Here is a 15,809-nt window from a genome sequence, read left to right as displayed (position 1 = left end):
AGATCTAATGGCTTCAACGTGATGCAGTCCCTGGCAGATCAGCACAAATAGCACGTGAGGAGGAGTTTGCTTAAAGGTGCCAGGGACAGAGAGGAGCCCCAAGTCCTCTGGGGTCTCCAGAAACCACTTTCCTCCCTGCTTTCAAGAGTGGGCTCCTTCCAGGCTCCTTCCAGGCTCCTGCCTATGCCCTGGTTTCCTGCTGCAGCCCTCAAGTCCCTGGCTGCCAAACTACTCTCCCCAAGGCAGGCCAGGCATGTTTGTCCCCATGTGGCAGCTGGTCGCTTCAGCACACGATGGCCAGGCTGCCCAGGTGCAGGAGGCTACATCAGATCTTTGCCTGCAGAGCAAAATGCCTCCCTGTGGCTTGTGGGGTTAGTTGCTCCAGCCTCAGTGCTATACCTTTCTTCTGTTCTTTCTGAATTGCAGCCTGTATTTTTTTGGATGGTTCCTCCAATTTGCTGAGTTTGTTTCTAATTCTAAATTAGAATTTAGAACTCTAAATTCTAAAATCCTGTCCTCCCTGGTGCTTGCCATCCTTCCCAGCCTGCTGATGCCTGTGGATGGAAGATGTACCCTCTGCTTTCCATCGCCTGAGCCATTACCAAAAGCATTAGCCGAGCCAGGACAGCCCGCATCCACCCCATTCACCAGGCTTGTCATGAGACTGATGGGAAAGAGTGCCCAGTGTCCCTACTAAAAGGGAGGGGTGATGGGGACCAGGGCTGTGGACATCAGGAGGGCAAGGTGCGTGAGCACTGGTGCAATACTGGTGCTGCCAAGGGCTGGGTCCCAACTTTGCTGGGGCCGAGCCAGGCTGTGCAGGTTGCTGGAAGTATAAAAGCTTGTGCAGAGCAGGAATGTAAGCCCCGCTCTGGAGAGGACCCAGGAGGGTCCTGCATGGGGGGCACAGCCCAGCTGCATGGTGAGGGATGCCTAAACCATGTCCAGGGAATTATAAAGGGACAAGAGACAGTCTCGGATAGTGGGAGACCAAATGGCCTGGCCATCCCACCCCATCCCTCCTGCCGTCTCTGCTAAAAGGGGGATGTGTGAACATGGGTTGTGTTTACCAGCAGGCATCAGCAGTGCCAACTGCCCCGGTGCCATTGACAGCAGCCACTCTAAGGATGGATATGAGGACAGCCTCTCCTCCAGTTAGGGTAAACATCACAGGGTGCTATGCGGTGGCTGTGGGGGGTCACCTTACTCCCCCCCTCCCCATCATTTCTTGCCTAACACCTTCTTCTGTGTCTCTTTTCATCCAGTCTGGGCTCCCAGCTGCTTGTCTTCTGAAGACACACTGAGAAAACATTGCATATTATAGAATGAGAAATGGTAAACACAGGTTTCTTGCTAGTTTTCCACTTGTTTTTATTCTGTGAGCATCAGCTAAAGCCACAGGGATAGTGTATTTAATTAGAGTATTGTCTTTCACCTGCCTTTAGGCTCTGCAGGGTCTTTTCAGGGGGATCCCATTCCGGTGAGGTTCAGGAATGGCTTTACTGGGGAAGCGATAGGGGCACATCCCTACAGTGTCTCGACCCTGCCTAGCACAGCTTGTGCCTTGGGATTATCATTCAGCAGGAGGTGTGATGCCAGGTGGAGGACAGGGAAGTCCCAGATCCATCCCAGGGCTGTTTCTGGGCAGGACTTAGATCCTGGGACAGATCCTGCCAGGGTCCATCAGATCTCAGTGGATTCTCTCTCTGAGACAATACTGCCACATAACTCTATTCCTCTTTAATATCATGTCCCTGAAAAAAATGCCTATGATTTGCACTCAGTGCATTGCAGCATCTTCCCCTGGAGGGTTCCCAGGCTCTTTATGCACTGTAATTAATAATGATCTCCCTTACCATCATAGTAATTTATTTATTTGGCACCTAGGGGTAGGCATACTGCCTTGCAGACAAAAATACCCCACATCCTTTCAGTGGTGCTGGGGGAAGCTGGAAGTCTTGCTTTGAAACCAAAATCATGGCCCAGAGTTTGAGCAAGGAGACCAGCTTGTGCTGAGGCTGCAGCCAAGGGTCTCATCCTGCAGCTGGGCTGTGCGGGCCTGAGCAGAGTTGCTCCTAAACACTTTTGCAACCTGCTACTCTGCCCCTGCTTCGCATCAGCTCAGGTGAATTGTGGCAAGACCCACCAGGGATGTCCTGGGACTCTCGCCTGGAGCCTGCAGGCGGATGGGACCAGGGCTGTGAGACCCAGCTTCTCTCCCATGGGTGCAGCCAGTGATGCTCAGGCACATCCTGCCTTTCGGACAAACGAATCATGGCCTAAAAGTTAGTTGAGGTTAATTCCACCACAGGCTTGTGCAAGGCATTGTTTATGAATCCACCTGAAGCCCTGCAACACCCTTTCCTGTGTCATGCACAGAAGCAGGCAGCTGTGCCTGGGAGGGGTGGTGGACGTCTGTACCCCAAGGATGGCCTGGCTCTGATGTGGGGCTAAGTCCTGCCAAAAAGCAAACACTTTTGTTGCAACCCAGTTACTGCAGCTTGTCCCCCCCGTGTCACTCTTCTTTGGGAGAGGAGGGAAGGTCCTGCATGACTACACACCAGGCTGCAGAGCAGGCAGTGCCCCGGGACTTTTAACCCCACCATGCCCCCAGCAGAGGTGACAATGCCCAGCTCCAGGTTGAACATGGCTGTAGAGCAGCGGCTCCACACTTCCAGGCTGTTTGGAAACAGAGAGGTGGAAGGAGGGCAACTGATAAGCCGAGAGGTACGGGATGCCCGATAAGATTTATTGTGTTGTGTTTTCAATTTGCACATCGACACAAGACAAACAGATGAGGTTTCAGTACAGCAAGCTGAATTAATCAGGGCTTTGACAGCTGTGAAGCTGGACATTATTAATCCCTTTTGCAGACAGGCCGAAGGGGTAATAATTACACTTTCCCCCAAAATAATAAGGAAGGACATTCCACCTGCTGCCTCCCCTTTCCCTGCAAGAACATTTCCTAATCACAGTCCTTAATACTATACTAATTGCAAAAATACTTCAGCTCACGCTTTGCTTGCAAAATGCAAAACAAAAATGCATAAGTGTAAAATCCTGAGAATCTTCCTCTTGGGGCTCTAAGGTTCATAGGGAAGGGGGCACCCAAAGCCAGGACCCTGGGAGGCGGGAGTTGACACATTTCCCTGTGTACCTGGAGCCACGACAAGTGTGTGCTGCAGTATGGGACACCCTGGATCCATTCCCATAAGGGTGTGTAGGTAACGCGGAGGCTGCATGTTTGGGATGCATGGCAGGGAGCTGTGGGATTGATCCAGCACGCTCTGTGAGCACAGGGGCTTGGGAAGGTCAGCTGTTCACCTGGCCACAGTACCTGTATGACCTGGAGATGCTGGTGGCTGAGCTCTCAGCCCAGTCCTAATGGGATGCTCCAGCCTGTGCCAGGGCAGGAGGCCTCCAACCATCAGAGCACGACTTACCCTTCCCTATCCCCCCTCCAGGGAAGGGAGATGCAGTCAAGGCATCCGCAACCACCAGGAATAGGGAAGAGGGACTCCTCCAAGGGCAGGGGAAGGGGGATATCCTCACTCCCAGCCTGAACCCAGCTTTCTATGGCCATGCTGCAAAAGCCGCCCAGCCCCGACCCTGCCTACACGGCTGGGCAAGTCAGACGGGCAGAGCAGCCCGTTGCTTTCCTGTGCTGTACCGCGCAGACACCACCCCGATCCATCCGCCTGCAGACAATGTCATCTTCCAAGCGGGAGACATTTAAACAGTGAAATGCCAAAGGACCAGCGTGGTATTTAAAGGCAAAGATGCAATTACTATAGTTCTTGGGAAAGCAAGCACACAAATGAGGGAGGTTCAGAGAGAGGTTGTTTATCCCGCTCCTAAATCCATGGCAGAGCCATGTGTTTGCTAGGAAGCGGATGTGCAAACACGAGGCTGAGCGGAGCATCTCCAGAGGGGACGGGTTTGTTTGACAATTTGCCATTAGAGCATCTGAAAAACCTGACATTGCCTGCGGCCACGGGGAAGGTGACAAGCTGCGGTTCTCGCAATATTGCACCTGACTGAAGCCTCGTTACAGGCGTTAGTGGTAAAGGGAACATCAAGGGCTTGGTTCATGTCTGCACCCAGCAGGCGCGAGATGCAGCCAGAGAGGAAAATAGTCAGGCAAAAGGTATTAGTGGTAGGGTAGATTCTGGGCTGAGGCTCAGATCTGGTCCTAAATCCTCTGCCTGCTGCTCCCTCGTTTCCCTAAGTCTCTTCCCATCATATTTTGCATCCCAGCGCTCCCCTGCGTCACCCATAGGAGCTAATAATCCAGGGGTGCCTGGGGGAGGGGGTCTGTTTTGGCATGGAGATGGAGGTGTCTGTATGCTGATGCTGATGCTGTCAGCTGCTGGGTGGTGCAGCAATGGATGGGGCAATAGATGCTGGCGTAATGCTGTCGATACAAGCCACAGTCCACCTGCAGCTCCTGACACCACAAGAAATGCCCATTTGCTTTTCTGATAAGGTTGCTGAATCCCCCGCAGGGAATTGCCAGCATGGACAAGGGACTGAAGGTGTGGACAGCCCGGCTGTGGCCGTGCAGCGCCCCGGGGAAGGAGAGCCCCTCTCCCTGCTTGCCTCTTCCACAATTTCAGCATTGGATGCGTTACATAGCTTTCTCCCAACATCCAGCCCAAATCTTTGTTCTTCTGCATCTGTCAAGTGCCTTTGGTGCTGGGTAATGCTAAATAATGCTAATTTTATTCCAGCTGCCTTGCTTGTGCTTAAAAATACTGTTGCAGAGAAAGAAAAATCAACATCAGCTGGAAGTGCCATCTTTGAGAGAGAAATGTCAGTGAAGCAGTGGGGGGCAGGAAAGAAAACCTGAGGGGGGTTAGAGGCTGAGAAGGAGATGATGAAGGTATCTGTGTGAAGCTAGATGAGGAGAGAGGATGTTGGGGCTCAGACCCTCTGCAGCACCCAGCCCTCAGCATCTCCCACTGAAGCAGAAAATGTGCTTCTTCCTGGCCCTGGTAAAGTTTCCTGTGATTGAAGATTGTGGTTTGGCAGCCCACAAAATTCAGCCATAGGGCACCTAGCGTGGCCACACGGTGTGAACAGGTGATCTACAAGCTTTGCCTCTTTATTCAGAGATGCTGAAGCACTTTCATGGGTTCCCTTTGCACCTCCAGCTTCTTGCAAACTGCAGAGCATTGGCCCTGGCAGCTCTCTGGCTTCACAACTGGTTTAAGACACCATCACCTCCACCAAAAAAAATATCCAAGGATCTGTTGTTGCCTGTCAAGGGACAGATACTTTTGCTGTGTTGCTGCGGTGGTGAGAGCAGCCTCAGAGGGAGGATGGCTTCCTGGGCAAACCACACTGACTTTGTACGGGAGCGAAGCAGGGAGCGTCCCCAAGCAGCTAAGGGGACACAGCGGCAGCTTCTCCTGCGGCAGCAAGGTGGAAGAGAACAGCCATCCACAGGGTTGTCTGGGGACAAGGTGTGGTGAAACAAGCCCCTGGCATCCACTGCGCAGGTCCCGCTGAGTCTGGGCTCCTCTCCCAGTGGCTTTGCCTTTGGTCCCTGATCCCAAGCAGCGAGATGGGGTTTTCCTCCCTTTCTCAGACACCTCTGGATGCTAGTGAGGAATTTCCACCTTGGCTCTAGGTCAGCCCAGGGTGTTATTTTATTTGACCCTAATTTTTTTTTAAGAGCCAAACTAGATGGAGGGGAAGGTAAAAGCATTTCGCCTCTGCCCTGCCCTCCCTGATGGAAGGTTAACACATCAGCCATTTCCTGCCTGCGCAGATCGGATACGCCTGGAGTTTGTCAACTCAAATTCAAATTAACTCTCAATTCAGTGGCTTCGTGTGAGGCCCCGGGGGCAGGTGGGGTGAGCAGCAGCTACAGATGTGGGCAGGCAGGGAGAAAGGCAAGGGGCAGAGCGGAGCTGCCAGCTGGCCCTGGGGAACTCATCCTGTAAACCTTGGGGTTTACAGGAAAAGAAAGAGCAAAGAAGGGAAAGAAAGCAAAAAAGCAGGGAAGAAGGATGGAGAGGAGAGGAGAGGAGAGGAGAGGAGAGGAGAGAGAGGAGAGGAGAGGAGAGGAGAGGAGAGGAGAGGAGAGGAGAGGAGAGGAGAGGAGAGGAAAGAAAGAAGGAAGGGAAGGGAAGGGAAGGGAAGGGAAGGGAAGGGAAGGGAAGGGAAGGGAAGGGAAGGGAAGGGAAGGGAAGGGAAGGAAGGGAAGGGAAGGGAAGGGAAGGAAGGGAAGGGAAGGGAAGGGAAGGGAAGGGAAGGGAAGGGAAGGGAAGGGAAGGGAAGGGAAGGGAAGGAAAGGAAAGGAAAGGAAAGGAAAGGAAAGGAAAGGAAAGGAAAGGAAAGGAAAGGAAAGGAAAGGAAAGGAAAGGAAAGGAAAGGAAAGGAAAGGAAAGGAAAGGAAAGGAAAGGAAAGGAAAGGGAAAACCTGGGCTTCCTAGGCTAGAAGGAACTCTTCTGAGGAGCTAATCTGACCTCCCACATGCTCTAAATCATTGAAATGGAAATGAGCAAACACAGGTGAAAAAAAGTCCCCTGAATATTTGCTTGTCTAGAAGAATGAATTTGCTTGGTCTGGGCTGTGCCCTCTCCTGTGTTTGCTTTCTGCAAATATCCAGCCCTCAGGTTTTACCTGCACAGACATTCAGGGAGAGCCAGTCGCAATCTTGTGCACACAAATTAGTGCAGAGATGAATTGGCTGTTTCCAAACACCAGGTGGGGAGCAGGACCGGGCAAACCACCCCGAGCAGCCGTCCTGCCGCCACGGGCTGCCAGGGACCAGCCTCACAGCGACTGTTTTTAGAAAAATCATATATTTTAACAGCATGTTAAATAATTGTGACTTGCCATCCACATCTGAGGAGTCTGCAATCCACTTCCAGACATGCCCTAGGCAGAAAAATGGGAGGATAGGTTTTCTTTGTGTGAAGTTTTGACTTTGCTCCTCCACATAGGGGTGTGAAAAGTGGCTGATGTAGGCTTGTGTGCTTGTGTACAGGTGTGTTTGGAGGGGGACACATAGAGCTCTGTGTGTTTGCAGGGCTCGTACCTGTGGCTACGACCTGGTGCATGGTTTTATAAGGTCGGCAGGATCCTTTGTAGCCCTCCAGGCTGCTCTAGAGGGAAACCTCTGCCCAGCTGTGGCCAGATGTGGAGGCCAGGTGGTGCCTGCTTCTGCTCAGCCCTTCTGCTCTGCTCCGCTCCTGAAACGCTCTCACTGATTCTCCTTGCACCCCCCCAACTCTCCAAAACTCCTGCCAGTTGGCCCAGTCAGTATCTTGTCTCAATCCCAGCCCAGTCGCTTGGTGCGGATGTCGTACTGCGATGTTGGGAAAACAGGAGCTGTCATTCAGCCCTGCACGGTTGGCACTGTCCTGCTGGGAAGTGGGACATAGGACACGCTTCTGGTGACCCTGAACGGCTGTGGGGCAGAGAGGGGTCTCCCTCCCAGCCGTACTTCTCCCAGTTCCCCGTAGATGGGAGCAGAGGTCTCTTTTTCCTCCAGCTCCAGTTTGGTGGGACAGATCAGACCCTCTCCAAGTAGGGGATTTCTGTCCAGAGCAGGGGACATGATGCGTTGCAGTCCCTTTTTCACTCACTGGTTTTGAGGTCTGTAAAGAAACCAAAAATATGTGGTCTGGATGGTCAGCCCTGCTGCGGTGGGTGATGCTGGGGGTGGATGGGGCTGCGCTGTGAGGTGCTGCCTTGGAGCAGCCCCGCACTCTGATGGAGAGAGGATACTGAGCAGCTTTGTGATCTCTCCCCAGAGCAAAGGGAGCCCACAGGGAACGGACACCATCACCTCTGGGTATGGGACAACCAGCACAGCATGTCCATGGGCCCACAATGTGCCTCTGCAGGGTGGGTTGATGCGTGCCCACTTACCTGGGCGGTGCAAAAAGCTTGGACCTCCCCTTCCCCCAGTCAATGTCAGCAGTACTGTTGTGGGGTCAGGATGACCTATACCCACCTCCTATGCTCCCCATCCTCATCAAAACCACGGGGTAATTTATTTCTTCCACTCACCACCCCCTCGTATTTTCTGCCATTCTTCTATGTAAGTGGTGACACTGATTAATAACACTTAGTGCTTTCCAGCTCCGAAGCACATTGCAAGTATTTCCTAATTAATCCTCGCAACACCCTCATCAGGGAAGGCAGTGTGCCACCGTCCTGACTTCCCAGGCTCGCAGCCTTCTGGCGGACAGAGGTGGAAGTGTTCATCTGCACATCGTTAGCCCCATGCTGCTGCTGCTTAATGAGTTTCCTTACAGCAGAAGGGAGCATCGCACAGCGCGGTTTGGAGCAAATGGAGCTTGCTTGCATGCCGCTCCAAGAGGATGGAGAGCGGTGCTGTTTCCCAACTTGCTGTCTCTTTGTGAGGCTCATGGCCAGGGGCAGGAGGACAGTGCCTGTGGGGTGCTCTCCCACCCCTGGTGCAGGGGTCCCTCAGCTCCCGTGTGGCTGCAGCCCAGCGGGTGCAGCTGCGGCTTCAGGGGACTTGAAGAACCAACTCTGCCTCCAACCTGGGAGCAGTCTGCAAGCAAGAAGTAGGAACAACACAGGCAAGAAGAGTCAGTCAGGAGAGGGTTAACAGCCTTCTCATGGAGACATGCTCTGAATTGTCACCTCCTGGTAGATACTGTAATGGCCCAAGCCATGGGTGCTGCTGTATCTCCTGGAAGATCGAGCCTGGGAAGGGGTTAAAATGGAGAGTTTTGCGGCTGCAAGCTAAGAGCAAGAAACAGATCATTTTTACCCAAAGCAATTTCCCTGGTAGATCGTTTTCCCACCTCCCCTCCGCTATTATGGCAGGTAATTGTGGCTGAATGACAAGTTCACCGCTCCTTTCTCAGTCCTGCTTTTCCTCCTGCTCTGTCTTGCAGCCAAGTCATGAAACTGGTTGCTGGAGATGTCAAGTCCCAAGGTACAGCCTTCAGCCTCCTTGCAAAGTGCGGCAGCCAAAGGCAAGGAGGAGGGCTGTCTAGGACACTTGCCTAGGTGCCAGCACACCCGGCGGCTTCTTGTATCTCCTGCACCAAGCCCATAGCTTTACACCTGCCTCCCACAGCCTCAGCTCTGGGCAAGGGCTATTTAGCTCTAGTTTTTTGGGAAAAGCAGGGCTGGATGGTGGTTGTTCTCACCCGTGCGGGGTAGCTGGGAGGGATGGGGGATGCAGCTGCCCTCCTGCCACCTCTCCTGCTGCGATGCATTGCTCCCCATGCTGAGCCCCTTGCTCTGCACATCGCCTCTGCAGCCCCAGGTCTGCATTTTCCTCCAGCGCTTCCCGGAGAGGTGGGGCTGCTCCCCCACCCCCTGCCCCACGGGCTCGTTAAAGAGGCTCACACAGTGCCCTCTTGACACTTGTAACACGGGAGCACATGTCTTCAAAAATCCAGGCCCTGGCAATATCCCCTGGGCCTGCCGCTGGCTTTCCTTCCCCTGCTCTCACAACCCTCCCCAGGAGGGCTGTAAATTTGGCAGGAGCTGCATTATTTCCAAACCAACCCCGTCTCACGTTTCCCCTACCACTAGCTTAAGTGTCACCCCTTCCCGCTGGCCCCATAGCCTCCCCCCGCCCCACCTGCCCCTGTTGCTGCCTGCTGTCCACCCTGCCAGTCTTCCCGGGCAGAACAAGGACCCTCAGCTGGCGTGGGCATGCATGGCAATGGATTAGCAGGTACCCCTGCGTGCCCACACTGCCCTCTGTGCAAACACACACACACATGCACACTCACATATGAATGCAGAGATGTTCATGCACAGGTACGTGCACCCCCGCTCCTTGCATGCAATCTGGGTGTCTGGAGGCTCTTCCCAATGCATCCTAGGATTTTGGATGCTTTAGTGCGAGAGCTGAAAATCACCTACCTTTCTGGTCCCTCTTGGGGATGGAAGCCTGCTCACAAACACCATCAGCATGAGACTCGGACCTGCCCCATGAGCAGGGACTTCAGCTTCATGTAGCCATGCATTGGGTTGGGGTCCTCTGAGACCTCTGTGCCGTGGTGCCTCAACTCTCCCACTGCCATCACGGAGGCGTGGGGGCTGCTCCATATCCAAGGTCTGTATGGGAGAGAGCGATGTAGCAGGGCTCTTATCATCCTCTCTCCCCCCCAAAAAAGTGGCCAGAAAAATCACTGCAGCTCACTGCTTAGGGTGTGCCTCAAACCGCAGAGTGTCCCCTTCTGGAGGGTCCTGCAGCATCCTTCCCTGTGTCACCCACAGCGACAGGTCCCTGGATCCACTCCTGAATACCCTGTCCTTCCCATCACCGCATGGGAATCATCTTCACGGGGCCTTTCCTGCCAGGGAACATGGTGCGAGCAGTGGTGCAAGCAGGGCCCTTTTCATCTCGCCCCCTTTTTGGAAGCTTTTTGGCAGAAAGCAGAAGAGTTGCTTCCTCCTTGCACCCAGTGGGTCCTCAGCGTCTAAGTAACACTAGCCTTGTTTGGAGGATCTCAAAGGCTCTTTATTCATTAACCCCACCAGAGAGTTTCCTGGCAATTAATTTTTAACGGATTGAAAAATTCTCCGCCTAACCCTGCTTTCTTCAGAACAAGCCTCCAAAGCCGTTGCTCACCCTCTTGATGTTTCTAATCATTATCTCCTACATTCCTTTAGCTGTTTTAGAAACCAAAGCTGGGGAAGAAATTGGAAAGTGTTATTATTTCATTTGGGTTAAACTGTATCGCTTCAAGTTTCACTTCCCCTGGGCACGATCATCAGCATATCTGATCAGCAAACATCTGCCTAAGCCACCCGCTCACGCCTCCCGGGAAACTCGGGGGAGAAAAAAAACTGAGATGAAGCCACTGACGTCACCTTCCGCCTTTTGCTCTTTCCCCCTGAGTTTTATTTCTAAGGGACATTTGCATAGAAAGAGGATCCTTGTTTCTGAAGGTTTTGCCAGCTCCCGCTGCCGATTCCCCCCATCTGGAAGCTTAATCCTTTCGCTGTGGTTGCTGTGGAAATTGGAGCTGCACGCCAGCGTGGTCCCTGCCTTCCTGAGCCCTGTCCCACCACTCAAAGGTCCAGCAGCCTCACAGGTGCACCATATCACCCTCAAAATCTGGCAGCAAAGGAGCTTGGGGCACCAATTTGGGATGCCTGTGGTGGAAACAGGTGCTGGCGCTGCGGTCTTGGCACGCCACCTTACCCATCCCGTGCCTCAGTTTCCCTGGGCAGAACTATGTGGGTGCATATGAGCTTCAGCGAGCATTTATGCCAATTAATTACCACCCATAAAGTTCTTTTAACATGTGAAGAGTGACACTGATGATAAACAACAAGAGTAATCTGTACAGTGCTCAAAGGGAATGAGGTGCTAAATTAGTAATACAGCAAACATGGCCATAACAATACATCAAGTATTGCTGGCGCAGAGACGAGCTCGGCTATAGCAGATTGCAACCCACCTCCCGTGCAGCCTGGAAAGCCCCTGGACACCCAGCTACCTTCTCCCACTGCCTCTGCTGCCTGCCCCCCAACAGACCTGCTGACTTTATTGGATAAAAGGAGATTTTTACGACTCAGCTGGTTAAATCATGTCTGGGCTTTTTCATGGGCGTTTCCCCTTTTTCCCAAATCATGTATGAATTTATTCTACCTTTTTTTCTCAAGATGAAAAAGAAGGAGATGGGGGACAGGCTTTCAAAGAACACTCTTTGGTAAAAATATCCATTTGTTCCATTAAAAAAATAAGGCATTTTTACATTCAGCTCTCCTCCAAAGGAAAATTTTAAACAAAGCAAAATTTTCCCAGGGAAATACTCTCTTTTTCTTGGTTGTCAAAAAGGCGTATTTTATCCCCTCCACTCTTAAAAATAATATTGAGATGAAAAATGTCTTGTGGAGTTGCAAGAGCTCTCAACCTCTGCGGTCAGTGCCACGTGGAGGGAGGGAAGCAACATGAGCATCTTCCCTTGAGGAAGTGAATGCTGCTGTAAGGGAGATATAACTACAAAGATAAATCCTAAGGGATGGGCTTTTTTTTTTTTTTTTTAAATCTAGGGTCTGCAATGTCACCACCTTTAAATCAGCATGGGCAGAATGTGCTGGGGTGTATTTCATCAGCCGGGTGAGGGCTTGGAGCAAAACCTGCCCTGCCATGCAAAATGCATAGGCAGGGCGGTGCCTTGGGCTGTACCTTCCAAACCCATCTCACCACCTCCAAAACTCATGCTTTGGAAATATGGAAGGATGCTCTGGCTCCTGGCATTTGCAGCATTACCTGGGAGGGAAAAACACCTCTGGTCTTGACCCGTGGGCAAGCCTCCAGAATGGGAGGCTTGGGAGAGAGATGCAATTCCTTCACAGAGTTTTATAATTGATCTGGAGTCACGGGGAAGCAATTAATGTGGAGCCCCATGCTATTGGGGCTTCAAAGCAAGGCTGGATTTTCAACCTCATAACAGCTAAAACCAAGAAAAGAGATCCAGTGGAAATAGCATTTTGAATGAATGAAGCTCCTCCCACAGCATTTGCAAGTGCAGCTGGTTTTCAGACAGATTTTTTTTTCTTCTTTCTGTTGAAAACGCCAAACTGTTGAAAGCAAAACAGCTTGTGAAAATGCGTGGATTGTGAGGAAACTTCATTCTCACAGAAAGAAAAAGAGAGGAAGTGGTCAAAACATCAAAATGCTTGTGCATAATACACTGTAATGTATATAAAATAATTTAATAGTAATGGGTAATTAAAATCAGGACAAAACATTTTGATTTTATCCAACTGTGCCGGGTTGAGTGACTCAAAATTATTAAATTCCAGTTCACAGGGAAAACTCTGCCTTTGTTTTGTTCCGTTTTGGAACAAGGACTGTTTTGAAACACTGGACTCTCCCGAGGAGCAAACCCCGAATTTCCTCCCAGCAATAGCTGCTGGGGGAGGCGGGCTGGCCTGATGGAGGAGGGGAACAGGGGTCCCTACCAGGGAGCTGGGCAGGAGCTGGAGTGAATTTCTGTTGGAAAGCCAGGCATGAGACTGACCTACAGCAAGCAGAAACCCATCCTGGGGGAAGGGTGAGGAGCCAAGGCGGGCTGGACTCCGGGGACAACTTTAGTGGTGTGTACTGATTATGCAACCTCCTAGGACCTGTGTCAGCCGGCTGGGCCAGTGACATCTTGATAAGCAGTGGTTCCCAGTGGGAAACTAGTTGGTTGAAAGCACATGTGCAGTTTGGAGAGAGCAACACATGCCAGGGTCTTCTAGCAGGGCAAAACCATCTCCTTCCTCTGCTCCTCTGAGCATCTCCGGTCCTTGGTTGCTCTGCTCTCCATCGTGCACAGCCTGTCGCTAGTCTGGAGGTCACAGCTCTGGCTCATCACTGACCCCCCCACACCCCTTGTTTTTCAGGGGCTGTTTTATGAAAGCAAAGACAATCTGCAGTGTTGGTGACACAAGCAAGGATGGGGAATCAAAACCATGTTCATCTCCAGCCTCCTTTCTTATGCGCTGCTGGCAAGTCATGGGTAAATCTGAGATAGTGAGCAACTACCTTTCTCTAAGCACAGCCAAGGGAAGATAGGCCTGCTTTTTATGATTAATTACTCATTAATTCATTTTACATTAAAAGAAGTACTACTTTCTGTTTCTTCATTTTGGGCTTTTTTTTCTGTTTGTTGTTTGAGAAAGAAAGGCAATGAATACATTTAGGCAAATGGGTTTTAAAGTGTCATTGTGAAATGGAAACTTGAGCCTTGCAAATGTGACTTTCATTTTGGTTGGGGTTTTTTTTTTTTGCTTTCCCCTCACCCCCGATTAAACTATTTGCCATCCTTGGCATGAATTCATGAATAGTTTCAGTTGTCTCAAAACCGCATTTTTTGGCCAGCAAACTCTCCATCTAAAAAACTCACTTCACATGGTCCTGTAAATAACATCACCTGCCCTTGGGCTGGCTGCCTTGAGGGTGTGCTGCAACAGGTGGATCAAGAAGAGGAATGTGGACACAGAAACCTTGATGCTCAAGGGCTGCTACGTGGCTGGGGCGTAGGAAGTTGCAGCCATGGCTTCACATCACACTGCCTGGGGTCCTTTTGTTATCGCACACTGGATGACGGGGGGGGGGGGGGGGGGGTGTTACTTGGGAAAAAGACTTCTCCCACTCATTTTAAAAGCAATTTTGAGATCCTTGCATCCTAAAAGGACCCTTCAGCCACTGAAAAGAGGGTAGCCATCTCTTCATCAGGCAGCTGGAAATTTCTGCAAACTCTCAAAATCATAATCTCATTTGCAGCAGCTAAACAATCATTTAAGGGGTGGAAGTTCCCTCTTTCAGGGGAAAGAGGGAGTTTGGCTGGTACCCACTGCGCCAACCCTCTTATGACTAAATGCTGTCTTAAAGCCTTCCTCCATCAGTGTTTTCACTTACAAAGCCAGTTCGGATCACTTTTCCTCTGATGGTAAGAGGATGAGATTTGCATGTCCAAATTCAGAAGTCTCCAGCCCAGCTGTCTCCACCTGAGCTGGTGATTATGGACTTCCCTTATTGCTGGTGACACAACATTGTTTTTTTCCAGGGCAGGTTTTCTCTCCTGCTCCATCTCCAAAATACATGGTCCATGCATGGTCCAGGAGGAGCCAGAGCCTCCCCAGGTGTTGCTGTGTAGCATGGCAGGGCTGCCATGGAGAAAGCGGGGACCTGAAGGGAGCCAGTGGCACCCCCAGAATAACGACAGGGCTGCTCCCGGGTCTGTCCCCTCCCTCCCACCCTCCCATGCCTCAGCCACACCTTGTGCTTCCCCCTCCACGGTCGGCAGTGCCCACCCCTGGTGCCTCTTTGTTTGGCTCTCCTGTTACTTTTTATTGCTCTTCACATCCACTGCAATTTATTTGGGCCTGAATGTGATAAACTCCACATTTGGGCTTTTTTTAAAAGCCAAATATTTGTGGAAAGTAATACTTAGCCAGACTCATATTCCATCCTTAACATAAATCTAATCCAGATACAAACCAAACAGCAGGACGACAACTGCTCTTAATACTCACCGTGTTTCTAGCATCATAGCTTTCATTAAAGAGAGAAGATATCAGCTTTTTAATTGCTTCAGGATTCCCCATACCTGCTGCCAGGCCCATCCGGGGCTCCCCAGCCTGCCTTCCCCCTTGCAGGGGTAACTCTGACCCTTAAAACCCCGATCATTCCCCCTTGCCGCTCCAGTCTGGCCTTTCTTAACCCAGGTCGTCGAAGAAGTCAAACTCTGTCTTCGTGGGAGTGTGCAAAGATGATCAGTGATTGAGGTGACCACATTTTCAAAGAAGATTTAGTCTATTAATTGTATTTAGTCTATTAATTAATTTTGATTCGGTCTATTAATTTTCAGGCTTGGTTCAGATAATCTCTTTGTTATCCTCCTTGTTCTCTCTAAAGGTTTCCTTTTACATCAGGCTCCACCAATGCTCCTGGGCTAAGTGGTGCAAATGCAGTTTATGATTCCAAACACTTCTTTGTGGAGCTCATAAACCGGTGCTAATCCATGGAGATGATTAAAAAAGCAGCTCTGCTTCAGCAAGGGGGTTATCAGGGCATTGATGGAGGCGTGGCTCCTGGGTCTTGCCTTTGTGTCTGAAGCATTCCCGGATCTCCCCAGTTCAACCCAAAACACTGAGTGAGGACAGGGTTGGAGCAGACGGGTTAACCCAGCATCCCTATCAGATAAGGGTGACATAGGGTCACCTGTCCTCCAGCAGAGGAGAGGGAAGAGGTTACAGAGGTATTGCAATGCCAAGATACTTCCCTGGCTTCCCGCTCCACCCCCTCAACAAGACTTTCTGTCTCCAAGGAGCCTCACCATGTGAATAAGTCTTG

This window comes from Gymnogyps californianus, chromosome Z (genome assembly GCF_018139145.2).
Source record: "Gymnogyps californianus isolate 813 chromosome Z, ASM1813914v2, whole genome shotgun sequence".
NCBI classification, from domain to species: Eukaryota; Metazoa; Chordata; class Aves; order Accipitriformes; family Cathartidae; genus Gymnogyps; species Gymnogyps californianus.
Note: the sequence above shows the minus strand (reverse complement) of the source record.